The sequence below is a fragment of the Silene latifolia genome, chromosome 7 (assembly GCF_048544455.1).
Source record: "Silene latifolia isolate original U9 population chromosome 7, ASM4854445v1, whole genome shotgun sequence".
NCBI classification, from domain to species: domain Eukaryota; kingdom Viridiplantae; phylum Streptophyta; class Magnoliopsida; order Caryophyllales; family Caryophyllaceae; genus Silene; species Silene latifolia.
In genome coordinates this window covers 38,245,380-38,258,338 of record NC_133532.1, presented here as the reverse complement: position 1 = coordinate 38,258,338, position 12,959 = coordinate 38,245,380, and positions in this window count along the sequence as shown.

The window sequence follows — 12,959 nt, the reverse complement described above, 5'->3', positions numbered from 1 at the left end:
GTTAGTTTTTTCCGGAGGGTAGAACTTTTTGTAGAAAGCAAGAGCCAATTTCTTCCAAGAGTCAATACCAATAGTAGCCTTATCAAGGCTCTTTAACCATTGTTTCGCGGTACCAATTAGAGAAAAAGGAAATAAGACCCATCGAATTTGGTCTTGAGTCACTCCGGTTTGTGAAATCGCATCACAATAGTCACAAAAAGTCTCCATGTGAGAATGAGGGTCTTCCCTAGGCATCCCCCAAAATTGGCTTCTTTCGACTAATTGGATAAATGCGGATTTTGCAATAAAATTATCGGTCAAGTGTTGTGGTGTGGGAGTACCATTGGGTAGGTTCTCCTCGGTTGGTACGGAATGTGATGAAAATTTAGGCATTGTGGGTTGATTTTGTGGTGGGTTTTGTGTTGGGTTCTCCTCTCCTTCTCTTGCAAAAGGGTTGATGAACTCAATATTGTTTGGTTGAATATCCAAAATCTCACCAATACCTCTCAAAGAATTTCTAGCAAGTCCTCTATTGGTTGTCAAAGTTCTTTCAATTACGTGATCAATGGGTAACAAGTTAGCTTGTGATCTTCTAGACATGCAAAATATCAATCAACTTGAAAACAATTAGAACAAACCTTGAGGAGTTTTACTTCCCCAAGGCAAAGAAAGACACAACTAAGAACAATCAAAGAAAATCAAATCAAGTTAACACCGTCCCCGGCAACGGTGCCATTTTTTGTCGGACTATCGTTTTCGATTACTTGTCGTTAGGAGCACCTAGACCAAAACAATATTTATAGCTTCACAAACTACTCTACTATTAGTAAAGGGGTAAGTAAAGTCGGATCTCAAGGGATGGGTATTGATGTAGGATTTTCGATTGCAAGTAGTGGTGTCTAAGGGTGTCACAATTTGGGTTGAGATAAGAAGTTCACTAAACTAAATAACAATGTAAATAAAAGCAAGATGATTAAAATGAGATGTAAACAATTGATTAAAAGCACTAGGGTGTCATGGGTTCATAGGGGATTCATGGGAATTAATCATACAAACATATTCTCAAATTATAAGCAAGCAATTATTGTTGTGATAGGATCGAGTTGGTTTATATCTTACAATCCTAGGAACGTTTGGGTCCCGGAGTCGAATCGATTAGATTGTACAACACCTACAAGTCGACTTAATCCTCCCTACTCGACTATATGCATGGTCTAATGAGACTCGAGTTTGTCTTACAAGTCTCATTGAAAAGGTAAGTGATGGGTAAAAAATGCAAGGATTCATAGGCTCGCATTTCATCAAACATAACATGTGCATAAGTTGAGATCACAACAAGCAAGCAAATAAATTATGTGGAAATATTAGATTAAGCATGAATCATCCCCCATGTTGGTTCCCCTAATTCCCCATTAACCCTAGCTAAAGAAACATGCTAACAAGGTTGTCAAACATATTAACGAAGCAAAACATGATGAATGAATGGAAAATGATTAACAATAATTAAGACAAGGGTTAAGAGAATTATACCTAATGATGATTCCAAAATAATAAGCAAAGAATAATAGAAGTACTTGATGATTGATGGAAGGTTGCCAATCTCCCAATAATACCCAAATAATCTTCAATTACCCAAAATAAATGATGCACAATAGAGAAATTAAGGAAATGACATTTGTATTAATGCTTAATTAAAAGTTGATTACAAGATTAAAATGAGATTAGGAAGAACATAAATAATATTAAGGATTGATGATAATCTAATAGTACAATAGGGTATTTATAGTGAGGATTAGGTACATAAATTAGGGTTACTAAGGGCTTAAATGGCGATTTAAACCCTTAAGAAAAGTTGAGGAAATGCTCCTCTCGAAGGGAGATGCTAGTCTTTTAGAAATATGCGCATCCCGAGTGGAACAAGGAAGAGACGTGCTGTACTGGGCAGGAATCCGAGCGGCCAAGGGGTCGGGACGAGCGGATTGTAGTGGTGCAGGACTAGCGGACAGGGTGGTGGGACGCTCGGATTGAGGAGGTCTTGGACGAGCGTCCCGAGGCTGCGATGGGCGCATTGTAGTCAAGCAAGCTTCTTCCTCTTTTCTTCTTTTCTTCTTCCAACAATCCTCATGGATCTTGTCGGAGATGCAAGGATCTTCTTCATCATTGCCCATCTACTACATTATTTACATAGGCCTTCTAGTCTTGTCTTCACATTGATGCTTGGTCATTAGATTCGATCAATTTAGCTCCATTTTGCTATGAAAATGCAAGGTTTGCACTCCTCTCCTACCAAGGAAACAAAATCTCAAAGAATATGCAAAACAAAGGACTAAAGATAGTAAATGACCCAATTATGCACTAAAAAGCATAGGAACGCGGCTAATTCGGGGATTAAATATGCTCAAACATTGGTCACATCAATAATTTAGGTGCGAGGTCATTATATAAATGCATAATTTTAAAACCTTGTTAAATATGTTTACAAGTAAAATGATAAATGTTAATTATTTCCTTCATTTCCTTTTTGTAGTCAATTTGATTAATTTTCAATGACAGCTACGATTTCATCCGCTTCAACTAGCGGAACCGCTCCACCACTCACTTATTCTTCTTGGCTCCGATCCTTTATGGAGCGATGTAAACTTGAAAAGAATGGTACTAACTTTGCCGATTGGGACGCGCAACTCCGTTTGACCGCGGAAGGTGACGACAAGCTTCGTTACCTTACCGAAGCCGCTCCCGCTACACCTACTTCTAGGTCATCCGCCGCGGTTAGGGAGGCCTATGAGGCTTACCTAAAGGATCGGCCGCGATCAAGAATGTTTTGATCTTCTCTATGGAAGCCGATCTCCAAAGGAGTGCTATAAAGATAGGCACTGCCTATGAGATCTACACTAAGCTTGTGACCATGTTTTGACAAGCTCCTAGAATTATCCAATATGAGGCGGCCTCCGCATTCTTCAAGCTTAACATCAAAGAGGGTCAAAAGGTTAGCCCTCATGTGCTCAAGTTGATTGAGCATGTTGAGACCCTCAAATTGCAAGGGGTTGAAATTCCCGAGCAACTCATTATTGACCGAGTGCTCCATTCCTTGAACCGCATCAAAGCATATGTTCAGTTTAGGGTAAACTACAATATGCAAAATATGAAGACCTCTCTTCATGAATTGCACAACTTGCTTGTACAAGCCGAGAGAGACATGGGTCTAAATGTGACTACGACCAAGGATGTACTCTATGTTAATAATAAGAGCAAAGGGAAATTCAAGAAGAGTGCTAGAAAGGGTAAGAAGCCCACTCCCAACAAGGGCAAAGGGAAAGCTATTGGGAATAGCTTATCCAAGCCCAAAAAGGGTGCTTCTTCCGAGAATAAGTGCCACTATTGTTGTGGTACGGGCCATTGGAAGCGTAATTGCCCGAAGTATCTAGGAGATGTCAAAGCTGGACGTGTAACTCCAGTAGGTAATGAATTCTCTAATCTATTGTGTTATTGATATAAATCCCAACTGTGGTATTTAGATACAAGTTGTGATTATCACCCCCTTTTAATGTAATTTAGGGCATGTGAGCACAGAAAAAGGCAAGGAGAAGCAAGCTTGAGGAAGATCTTCAACAAGGGATGCTAGGGTAGCCACCCATAGTAGAAGACATATGGAAGCTTGGCTTTTATTTTGTATTGTCTTCTTAGTATTATTGTATTTTGGCGTGTTGTTTTAGAACTTCTTTTGATTTCCGTGTTGGAGATGGAAATTTGTTTTATTTCCATTTTGCAAACAGTGGTTGTATGAATTTTAATGACTTGGCTTTCAAACCAAGTCATTCGGTTTATGGAATTTCTTTAGTTCTAAAAACTTGTCATTATACACCTTTTACATCAAAAACATAAATTGTTTTGACTTAAATTGATCATAAAAGAATTACAACGATTGGATCATTGTAATAAGTTCATAAGCCATGAATTTGATTCCCTCTTATGCTTTTATGACTAAATACCACATCTTATTTGATATAAGAAAGAACGATTGTAAAGTCAAATAGAGTTATTTGAACTCAAGGTAGGGAATTTTATAAACCAATGGAAAACACCACTTATAACTAAGACTTGTAACCACTTATAAGACTCCATACAAGCTAGGGAGGGCTTAAGACCCTAAAATTGTATAAGACATGGATATGAATCCAATCCTTTATCTTATAAAGGCTAGTCTATCTTACTACCAGATTACAATGTCTTTACAAGAGGGTCATTACTTAAGGTTATATTGTGCGATATTTTCTTCCTTCACAAGTTTAAGTATCAAATTGTTTGTTGCTTATATAGCTATCTTTCGAGAAAAAATAGGTGTATTTTTCAAAAGATAGAGTGGGAGAAAATTAGCAATAACTCAAGACTAGTGAGGAGACCAAAAGAAAGCTTCTTAGGTTAAACTCAAGACTAGTGAGGAGACCAAAAGAAAGCTTTTCTTAGGTGAATCTTCAGACTAGTAAAGAGACCAAAAGAAAATGTTCTTCAATAAGATTATGAAGTGGTTGTAGCAAGTAATTTCAATTCAATTTTACATAAGAGCCTAATGAACCAAGTAAAATCTGTGCAAAAGGATAAATTTATTTAGAGTTGTTTTGACCACTCCAAAGTAAATGAGACTTTATGTTAAAGAGTTGCATAGATTGAGATGATGATGTCTATAAAGCTAAGTTAAAAGGTAACTATGCTAAGATCCATATCATCATTGCTACACCTTATAGTGTGTATAATCAAGTTAGATGTTAAAACCAATTTCTAAATAGGTATTTAGAAAAGGGTGTGTGTACGACATAAGCACAAGGTTTTAATTAACATTTAAATTGCAATGATCATTTCAATTATGTGATAAGAAAATGGTTTCACTCGAGTTGTCGAGAAGCCATGAGTGTACATGGATTTAAGTGGGAGTCAAAATTGCCATGTTTAGACATGAAGTTCAGTGGGAGAAATTGTCTTTCATTTTAATGTCATATTACTCATTGAGAATGACATGCTGAGACTACCATCTATGAAGGAGTGTTTTGGTTTTTCAATTCTCGATGAAAGTTGACATGATGCATTCTAAAATTCCAAATCTATTATGACATAGGGAAATTTAGATTGGCACTTAGATAAGTATCTTATGTTGATAAGATTCTTTATCTGTTTAATATCAACATTTGTTGAGAAGGTTATTCAGATTGATGAAAGTGAAATTATTATGATAGAGGCATAATCATTCGCTGAACCCAATGAGTTGTTGATCACATGAAATCGATTGCTAATGTTTCCGCCATTAGAACGATCATGTATGCCAATTTATGCACATGCCTTGATGAATCATATGCTTGGAGCATAATGAGTCAATGACAAGTTATCTTATATGAAGGTCATTTGAAAGCCTTCAAGAACATCCATTATAAATTCCTGAAAAAAACTGAGGATCCATTCTTGTGTTTGGATGACATACTAAGTTGTGTGTTGAAGGGTTACACAAACTCTAGTATCCGAACATATAAGGGTTTATCGAAATCCTAGGCTGATTATTGACTCATGAGTAAGTGACTAGAAAAATGTTTTAGAATCAACCATTGCAAGTTCGACATGTGGAGTCTGAGTACATTGTGATAAGGTGGTTCATAAAGGGACTATAGGTAGTTCCTTCCACCAAGTATTTTATCACAAGTCATATGATGACAGTAGGAGCATCTTTCAAATTAAAGAGCCCAAGTCTGAAAAGAAGTCTAGACATGTACTTAGAAGATTTCATGACATTGAATAGAAGGAAAAAGCAATTCATAAAGTTGGACTGAATGGATACATGGTATATCCACTAACCAAGCTTTTATTGCACCTTGACAAGTGTAATATGTACACTTTACACTACTACAAAAAATGGAATAAGTAACGCATAATAGAGAACGGTCAAGTTATATAACTGTTCTCCAGGAATAAAGAGAACGCTTATCTTATATAAGCGTTGTGTAAAAATAAGAATAGAGAACGCTTTTTGCATTAACAGTTCTCTATCTTTTTAAAAAAAAAAAAAGTAAAAAAAAAATAATAATTAAAAACTCAAAAACCACATCTATACTAACAAGTAACAAGTAACTGGCAAAATCTCGTCTAACATAAATAAATTGAAAAAAAATAATAATAAACCTTAAACTCACCAGTCGACCACTCCCCCTTTTACTTCCTCTCATCTCCTTCCATCGACAGCTGCCTTCTACCGCATTTCATTGTCGGTCGCTTCACCACCTTCAGCCTCTCTATTTTGATCGAAATTTCTAGGTTTTGTACACCTTATCCAAATTTTTGGGATTTATCGTGTTACAGTCCGAATTGCGCTTATAAATCGAGAAATTAATTTATTTGTTTCTATGAAAAATTGCAGGTTATTATTCCTATTTTGAGTTCATTATATAGTTTGCTAATCGTGGTTGTGCTACGCACCTTTATAAGTACAAAAAACTAGAATCAACGATCGATTGTTTAATTCTTCTTGATTGATTTTCTAGGGTTTATTGATTTATTAAATTTTTGATGTGGTTTTTTTATTGTAATGCAGGAATGCCGATTTGCAAAGCAATTATGCACATTGAGCAGCAATCGAATATATGTTATGTGGTTCATCAGTTCATGTCAAGTATTTCGACAAGGTTTCTTCTTATTTTATATCTGTTATCATTGATACTGTTGATTTTATCTTTAAGGTTTTCTTTGCATATCATTGAATTGTGGAATGTGGTTACAATATCTTGTAGTTGTATGCACTGGTTATTTGACTTTAGCAATTCAAATCAATTGTCATTACCGTCCCTCGGTCATAGCAAAACTTCATAATTTGACAATAAGAAAGAAGGGGCAGATGAAAGATAAAAGACGGAAACTATATTGACCATTAATTTGTACTTGTAACATACTGTATAAAAGAGGGATTAATCGAAGTAGCTACTATAGTTTATTTAATTTAAGTGATACGGAGTACTATGTGATGGAATTCAATCTGGTGATAATATGAATTAATGCGAATTGGTGGTTTTTTTTTGTTGATATTGTGAAATGCATTTTTGATAATGAATTTTGTTGCTGGCTAAGCTTAATTATATCGAACAATTGTTGATATTGTTGATCATTGCTGAGGCTATATTGATGAAGCTTTATCATGTGATTTTGAGTGTGAATTCTGTAATATGCTTTCACCTTTAAGTGAGCTGTTGCAAGTTCCCCTGAGACATGTTTTTGATAAAACACTTAGAATGAATTGGGAAAAGTATCCCAGTGCACAAAGGCATAATGTGCAAATTTTCCCTTTATCGCTTCAAACTTGACCAGTTCCTATGTCTTTCAATATTATTAAAATGCTCATCAATTCTGTTATTAGTGCACCTGCATTGAACGTATTAGGAACAAGGCCATGGTTCGGCTGTGTTTTTAAAAATGAGTATTGGAATTACGAGTACTTGTGTATGTCTATTTTTGATGGCTTTTGATTTTATGTGGTCTGATGCTTGCTACAACAACGTCCATCAGCTTTAACGATTCCTCATTCTTACCTTAGAACGAATATTCTTTGACTTCATAGGAGGCAATTATCTACTATTGAAACACTGGTTTTCCTCCTTATGTGTTTAATTGAGCTAATCCTTTCATGTTTGGTGTATTTGTCAGATAATTATTACCTTATGTGAAGACCTTAGTGTCTTAGGAAATCAATAATTCATCGCCTATAAGTGCAACGCTCCAGGTAATAATTGACTAGTATTTATCATTTGTCTATTTTTACTTCTCTTAAATACAAATGTCGACTTATTTCTCGTCTTCCCTTGCTTGACACTTGACAATAACTTTTAGAACCATGAATAGGATACATGTGAATCGTACTCACTGGTCCTGCCCATATAGCTTTTCGTATGTCATTTTATTAAAAACTAGTGTTAATTCGCATATCCCAAGTATGATTGTTCTTCGTGACTAGTGACAGGTTAAAACTGGAAACAAGTTGCCTTTAATTCCCGTTTCTTGCAAGTGGATCAACTGATGTTATCGCAGGCTGTGCGGGGTGAAGTCGAAGCAAGATTTAAATTTAGATTATGTGTGTTGGTACTTTGTAGTGCATCAATTGTCTGTATGTTCTATTATAAAAAAATAAAAATAAATTGTATGTATGTTGGAGTTATGTAATAGGGCTATTTTTGTTGATGTACTTTATACACACAAACTGGCTGTGAAACAATTGAGTTGGTATTGGTATTTGGTTATAATGATATTTAAATGGTTACAAAAAAAAATACGGTGTATTAATTTTATTCATTATAACGTCAATAGTATTTTTTTTAAACTAATAAAGAATAGAGAACAGTTGTAAGCATAACTGTTCTCTATGATTGTGAATATAAAACGCCTATTCTAACCGTTCTCTAAGCTTTAGAGAACGCTGAGTTGGAGAACGCCTCTAAGGCGTTCTCTAAAACTAATTTCAACTGTTCTCTAAGCCTTTTTTTGTAGTAGTGTTAGATTATAAGATACGAAGTAGTAATATGGTATTGACTATTCATATGTGATAATCACATTTATCGTTTGAGTTTCTTAAACTCATCTATTGCTTTGTTATATCCAAATAGGTTGTTAAGACAATATTGAACCTTATTAAAGTGAGCTGGATTAACATAGTAATTGCTCCTAGTTACTTATATGAGGTGACATCTCTAAGTAACTAGAATGTGAGTCGATTGATGGCAAGTTTAAGTGCCATAAAGTCATAAGAGATGACTAGTCGATCACATAGGCAGACTGTAAGAGACACTCTGTCGGGCAGTGACCGTTAATAAAGTTCTGGTAATTTATATAGCCTGGTTGTGGCGAGAGCTACTATAGTATTCTTTTGAGTCAATTCTTTGACTAAAGACTATTCGCCTAAGTTGGAACATGTTTTGAGTGACTTTAAGTTATGCTCTACGACTTTCGTAAATGAGGTCAAATGGGCATCTTTTAGGTCATGATGAGCTGTGGCTAAACAAAGGGAATAGTGCGATAGGAATTGTCCATCCCCTTGTCAGGGTTATTTAAAAATCTCAGGGCCACTCGAGGAGTAGTGAACTGAAAATGCGTGGCCACGCTCGGAAGTTATCTACGGTAGATAATTCTGGTCAGACAGTTACTCTCCAGATCGAGGAAACCACTCTTGATATGATCACTTGCAAGAACGACCTGCAAGACACCTTATATTGAGTGGGAGATTGTAATAGGACAAGAGAACTGGTGACGCACACTTGTGTCGGACAAGTGGGAGATTGTTGGAGTATGTGTCCTCAACAATAGTGCGATCACATTATTAAAACTCATGATAAGAATACATAAAAGGATGATTCATTTTTATACGTCAACTGATCAACATTAATCGGTAATTATTGGTTGACTAGAGTTTGACATTACTGTCGTTCGACGGTAGTGATCAGTTGATCCCTTAAGGTCACACCTAAAGGACGATTCCCTTAATTGATAAATTAATTAATTGTATATTGATACATATTAATTAATTCCTTAAAATTAAACAATTTACATATGTGAGTAAGAATATAAATCTTATTGTAATTCGATTAAATAAGATTCGTTTTAGTAATTAAAATGTTATATTACTAAAACTTTATCTATGAAATAATTAAATTAAGAATGATTAGTTAATTATAATTACAATGTGTTGTAGATTATATTAACATGACCCATTTTATATACTTGTGATTATGAATTACTAGTCAATTGTTATATATATAATTAAATTAATATATGTAATGATATTTAATTGTTAAATATGCATTAATACTATTAATAACATGTTACATGTTACACATTATATGACAAAATGACAATTGACAAAAATAAAATGGATTCCATATTACCTATGGGGACCGGTTTTTAGAGGTAATTAGGGTGAAATGGTTAATTGTTTTTTATTATAGAAAACACAATGATTACCATTATAACCTAAACTACACCCTAGTTTATTTTGAGAAGAACAATTCTAAAAAGTTGAAGGGCATGCATTGGGTCCTTAGACCACTCACTCCCACCGGTTTTCCACTCCCTCTAATAAGAATAAGAATTGTTCTTATTCTTATTTCATTCTTACACTTTGTTTTTACAACCACTTCTCTCACTTTCTCTCTTCTCTCTAAAATGAGTTTTAGAATATAATTGATCAAAGTCTAACTTATTTAAGGTTACTAAAGTAGTAATAAAAATAATATTAAGATTAAATTTTAAATTTTTCTAATAATATATCTAGTTAATATATTATTAGAATTAAGGGGTAGTCTTGGTGCTATCAAGAGGAGAATCTCTACTATTGGGGTTTTGGAGGATCATCCATAAACGTGTAGCTCAAGAACAAGTGTGGGAAGGAGTCCTCACTTGTGCCCTAAACCGATTTCTACAAATGTAAGGAACATTGTTCTTACTTTTCTATTTTATATTATGTTATGCATGCACTAGATCATCATCTAAATCAATGAGAAATTTAGATCAATAATTAAAAGAGTTTAATTAGAGGGTTTTGAATCCTTTCAGGTTTTTGGTCCGGTGTCGGTTTTGACTCTAGGTAGTGTCATTTCGACCCCGTCGTCGTGCATAAAATACTTCAGGCATTTTTGAAATGTTTTAAAAATGTTTTCGTTTTCGAAATCGTTTTATGAATTTTCCGACGCGTAGTTATATAGACTGTCGATCAAACGTAGCGATTCATAAGCATGTTGTAGTCCAATAATCATCGGGTGTTTGTTGGAGATTCAACAGATACCGGGTATGTATAATATCAATGATATCATACACATGACATGCGTATTAGCGAGACATGCACCCCAAGTTTTATGTTTGCTAAATATTAGACACGATAAATACAAGAGGTGCCTCTTCATTTCAGTTTAGTAGAAAAAAAATTCATTCAAAAAAAAGTAGGATAAGAGAACATGTTAAAACATATTATTTTGTTAGATTAAAAATGAACCTTTAGATTTTAGATGATACTCCATATTATTTTGTAAATTTCATTAATTAATATCAATGATTGATAAGAAATGACTAGCTAATTTATACTCCCTTTGGAGTTTAGACGATGTAGAAGATCCTTGCTGGATCCTTGCTCATCATCAATATGGTGTTCGAGAAAGAGAGTACTTGATCTTAAAGGTGGTGAGAATTCAAGTAAATTAAAAGTTTTCAAATGACACGAAAAGTATTCGAGATAATAACTTGCTTACGATCAATCGGTCTCCAAACCAACAATATTTGTATTAATCTATGCATTGCATAGGATAAAAGCATCTCCTCATCACATAAACGGTTTACACCTATTTGTAAATAAATAATATTAAGAGACATGTTGAGTAGTATTTTTGTGACAAATACTTATGAGAGGACAAGTGGCTTGAATTATTGAAAATAGTGGTCCTATTTATTATTGAGTGCGTTATCACAGAATATAGAGTAAAAACACGAATGTTAAAATTGGACTCTTACTCTTCATCTCCCCTTCTTAATTTCAATTTTATCTCCTATAAACATGAAACCTGATAAGCTACCGCACACCTAACAAAAATACCCTAGACTTGGCTAACAAATGAATATAGTAAAGTAGGGGTCGAACACAAGGAGGCGGGAATTGCATAGTGAATTGCTATGAGTAGAATTCTATCTAGGTTGGTTTCGCTTGTTTGTTGGGTTTGTTTGGTAAACTTGTAATAAAATGATGTAAAATATATAATGCTAAAAGAGTCTAGGGGAATCGGGTCACGCATGCAAATATGTAAATGCTTATGTTAAACTAGGAGTTGATAATAACGTTAATCATTTAGGTCTAATGACAACCACCTCTCGCCTTATTGTCAACCATAGAACGGGTTCTAGTGAGCTCTCGCTATGAGTAGGTCGGTCTACTAACACATGCTTAGTTTAATTCAATTTCGTGCCTCTCGACTTATAAAAGTGAATTAACAAATTTAATCAAAGATAGTGATAAATTACCAAAGATTAGCAAATGATACAAGCATGTGATAGAAACGATTAAACGTTATCATAACATCCTAATTCAACTATTACATTACTTAATTATGCATGGCTTCCCTATTCCCTAGACAAAGTAAACTACTCACTCATATCGGAAAATAAACTAATAACATATGAAATGGTAAAAATGATGATAATAGAATTATAACTTAATGATGATAACATAAATATTAGAAATAATTAAAATAACTAAGGAGTAATGATAACATATGATTAGTAAAATGACTAATGATGTAATATATGAAAATGCTAGAATAAACTATGATGATAATGACTTGATAATGAAATGTAACAACTAATATGAAAATGCTAATAACAATAATGAAAACTATGAAATAACGAGAATGGAAAATGGATTAACGAAATAAACTAGAAATGAAATTACCGTAACAAGGTAAAAGAACTTGAATATTGAAGAACTCAAATAAGAAATCCAAATACTTGAATGGAAAGCTTATATTATAAAGAACACATGCTTAAGGTAAATTGTTTATAACAAGCAAATGCTTAATGAAATTTAAACTAATTCTGAAAACTAAGAGAATTTGTGTGCTTAAGAGTATGAAGAGTGTACGAAAGATATCTCCTAATGACATATTAAACACCCTTTATATAGGAATAAAGGGTGAAACGTAAAAGTCCTAGAGGAGGGTAACCCAGATCGGGGACACCCACCCCGATCGGGGACGCAGGTTCCTCGGTTAAACGCTATTAATCCTTGATTAATTAGCACAAGGGATCCAAAGTTCCGTCAGTAAGCTCCTTAATTCATCGAGTTAGAGCACATTTTGGAATCCTAAGCTTCAACTTCCACTTGATCTTTTGGACTTTATTTTTGGCTTCTTTTTCATTTGTTTACAGTGCATCAACCCATGTCACTTTCTTCATGCTCGGGATTTCTTTTCTCGGAATTTCTC